This window comes from Arachis duranensis, chromosome 2 (genome assembly GCF_000817695.3).
Source record: "Arachis duranensis cultivar V14167 chromosome 2, aradu.V14167.gnm2.J7QH, whole genome shotgun sequence".
Lineage (NCBI taxonomy): Eukaryota > Viridiplantae > Streptophyta > Magnoliopsida > Fabales > Fabaceae > Arachis > Arachis duranensis.
The window spans coordinates 70,461,205-70,465,157 of record NC_029773.3 but is presented as its reverse complement, the minus strand read 5'-3'; the positions used below and the strand labels follow the sequence as shown (position 1 = coordinate 70,465,157).

The 3,953-nt window shown below is 28.1% G+C and overlaps 1 pseudogene; it reads right to left on the bottom strand.

The window, feature by feature from the left end:
- Positions 1 to 2,472: 2,472 nt before the first annotated feature.
- Positions 2,473 to 3,953, bottom strand: part of LOC107474836 (uncharacterized) — a 22,342-nt pseudogene continuing 20,861 nt past the window's right edge.

Below are 3,953 nucleotides of genomic sequence, written 5' to 3'. Positions count from 1 at the left end.
GTCTTTTAATTTAAAAATTTGTTTCCTCTTTTTCCAATGACAATTTTTTCATGTGATAATATTTAGTGTTTCTGTCTCCATCCACCACCCATAGGTCTCTAGAATTTTGTCTCCATACGATATTCTCTTTATCTGCCACCAATCTTACTAATCAATATTCTCTTCTTTTTCTCTGTTGCCAGTGTGACCAAAGACATCCATATTCCAATTCATCAGCTTCTTGGTGAGTTGAGACAAGTTGTTATTCCACAACATCTACTTATTCCACTAATTTTCAATAAAATCCTTATAATCCAAGTGAAGTCTCCACATGGCTTCATACTAGAAAGGCTTATCAATGCTCATCTTGTTTGCAGGTTTATGGGAGACTAAAATAGGGTGATGGTCTGAGTTTAGGCGAGCCAAAACATTCATTCTCGCCTCCAAATAATTAAGCCTTCAATTAGCATTAGAAAATGCTCTATCTAAGCATTTGAACACTCTATCTGAGTTCTCTCATTTTGGTCTCTTCCAAGTAAAATTTGGCTTAACGAAATTCAAATTAATCAACGGACAGTTTTCAATCCATCTACGGAACCTTCTGCACGCTCCCATATGTATCTTTTTCTCTCCTTTTTTTTCGAAGAGTCAGCAATTTCATTGAAGGTGAATGCTATGGTGACTATTACTTTGTACCTAAATTACTAAAAAAAGTAAATAAATAATATTTAATAAATTTTACATGATTTATTTTTTACTTTAAACATTTTATTTTTTACTTTAAAAGGAAAGTTAGGCAATTTAGGCACCATAACAAAGGCACCATAGAACTCACCTTCATTGAAATCCCTAAAACCATCCACCCTCCTATAATATTCTCCTTTAACACTTCAATATCCTGCCAGAGTTATCTTCTTATGATATCTTGGGACTGGCATACATAGTTATAAGGATTCACTCGTCCTCTACTCCTTTCCTCACACTCATGTGAAGAAATTATCTTTTAAAACACTACAATATTGATGAAAATTCTCGAGTCTCTCCATATATATCACCTAGATATTACCATTGTACCATTGTTTTTGCATTGTTATTTATCTCATCTTGATCATTACAGTGACTAATCAGAACATGATTCTACTTATTCTGATTATTGTCAAGTGCCTCCCTTTTATTCTTTTTCTGATACTATCAGTTGAGAGACACTCTTTTTCTTCATTTCTCTCACTACTTTTTTACATTGACAATTTTGCAAAACCCTTGAGAGGATTTACTGGCTTTGGTCTATGAGATTTCTCCCTTAGACTATTTTCAATTTTTGGCATATTAGGAATTGCATTTTTCTTCTAGTCAACTATATCCTCCATTCTGGATGTTCTACCTTTAACCACAGTCCCCGTTTCTCTTTTTTTACCTTTCATTTCACCGAGTCCTCTAAGTACTTTCCACCATGTCTGACTTCATGGTCGATATGTCCACAATAATTTCAAAAATAGTCAATCCGCTCACATTTAGCAGAAAGCTCTATGACTTTTCTCTTTGGTCCAGCAATCTTCACTGACTTCTTCAGTGGTTTTGTCATATCTAATCAAATTAGAGATTTGATTATCTGATTCTCCTTTTCTTTCATTGAGAAAAAATTCACATCAATAACCTCATCCAAATTTTCTCTAATTTTTCTCTCTAACTCTTTGGTCTTGTACTATTGTGGAATCCCCATAATTGTACCCATATCGAGACCAGAAACAGAGTGTTATTTGCTTCATTAAAGTCCTCCGACTAGCGTTTAAGATTAATGACATAATTCTTAAACAGTCATAGTGTTCGTTTTCTACCCTTAATATATCAGTCTCCTTTTCAAAAAAAAAAAATTGGAACAAATTTTCTCCAAACTCTAATACTTTAAACCCAACTAGTTGAGATCAGATGGTTTTCAACGCTCCTTCCATCGTACCTAGGCTAAACGATCTATCAGCCAAAATTCTGTCAATCAAACTTTTAGCACAATTCTAAAGACTTTCTTCAACCTCCTTTTCATAAAAGAAAATAACTCTTTCATCTTCTTCTATCTCATACTCATCCCTTCCAGCATTCTTTTTACCTCCCTGTTTAGCCATGACCCCCCCATAGAAAGCACCAGTAAATTGATGTATTTTTTTATGGTCAATGTGAGATCAACTGTGTTTTGGACTCTATTAAGAAAAATCCTAGTAGAGTATTATATATTAACCGTAAGGGATAATTGTTGGCTAATTTAAATGCTTGATCATAGCTTCAATAGTTCAAATAATCTCATAGATTAAGTAACAACTAAAAAATAATTATTTAAGTCCAAAATGTCAAAACCTATGTGTTTCATAATTCATGCATAACTAAAAAAGGAGCACAAAACAAAAAAAAAGTAATGCATATGATTTCAACATACATATAGCTATGCTTTGGATTTTTTAATAGTTAATATTACATGTTCAATCTTATCAAAGCACTTATAAAATCTTCAACAGATTACAATTACTCAATGACTTTTGCACTTTTCAACTATTCAATGAGAGTGAGACATGAGCCATCTCACGAGAGTGTTGCGCTGTTGCCTGTGAACCACATAAATATATAAATTGGTAAATAAAAGTTACCATGTTTGATTTGTGAAAAAAAAGTATTAGTATTTATTTATTTTTTGTGAAAAGATATGCTTTGAATTAACTTTAAAAGTTGTTATATTTATTCAGTTTTAAGGTGTTTATAACTTGATATTCATATTCTTACAAAAATAAGGTAATATAGTGAATTTATTATTCACTAAATTTTAGATGTTTAATACTTAATTATGTGTATTAAGAGTAAAGTTATAACTAAGTCTCTAATTCCAGTCTTTTAAAATCTTTCAACTTTTTGTTTGATTTTTGTTTTTTTGACTTTCTTTTTTAATCACAACTGTGATTCTATGTTTCAAGTCCCAATTACCTGAAGAAACAAATTATAACTTTTGCATTAAATAGTTATAATTGAAAAAGTGATTGAAGAAATTTATTTTTCTGCCAACTTCAACTTTCATTCTCATATGTAAGAAGAGACACAAAAAATAATCATCGAAATTCTCATATTTGATTTTTTTTTCATGGGCCTACTTTACAAGTAAATATTTTAAATTTTTATCATATCATGTTTAGTTCTTTCTGCTAAATTTTGATTTCTTATCAATTTTTTATATTTTTTTTATTCATATTATGTATGTTGTTTTTTTTTTGAATTTTTTTCATTAATACTCTCCAATAATATTGTTGTCTTTTTTATGAAATTTTTAGTATTTATTGTTCGTATAAAATTTTTAACTATTTTTATTAATACAAATTTCTTTTATGAAATTTTTCTGTTACTTTTTATTTGGCTTTGTATTTTATTGTTGATTGTTGAATTAGGATGTAATTTGTTTATTATTGTTAATTATTTAATAATATAAATTATTAATTCTATTGGAAAGACTAAATTTAATAAAAAACTTTAAAAAGAGTATTAAAAAATATTAAATTTTAACACATAAATTTAAGTTTTTTTTTAAATTATAACAAAAATGTTAAAATAAAAGTTTTGAGTAATATAAATTTATGTCTTTTTAAATAATTTTTATGTAAACGTGATTTTGAATGATATAATTTAAATAATATTTATTTTATTTTAATTTATTTTTATATAAAATTACCAAATAAAAATTATGTTAACACTAACTTGTCTTTTATTAAAATCAAATTTAAATAATCAATTTAATAAAAATTCTATTTATAAATTTTAATTCAAATAGACATTTAATGGTCTTGATCGGAACATCAACGGATGCAAAGAGTAATGATGAGCGGATAATTTGTACGCTTTTTGGCATTGTTTTTAGTATGTTTTTAGTATGATCTAGTTAATTTTTAGTATATTTTTATTAGTTTTTAGTTAAAATTCACTTTTCTGGACTTTACTATGAGTTT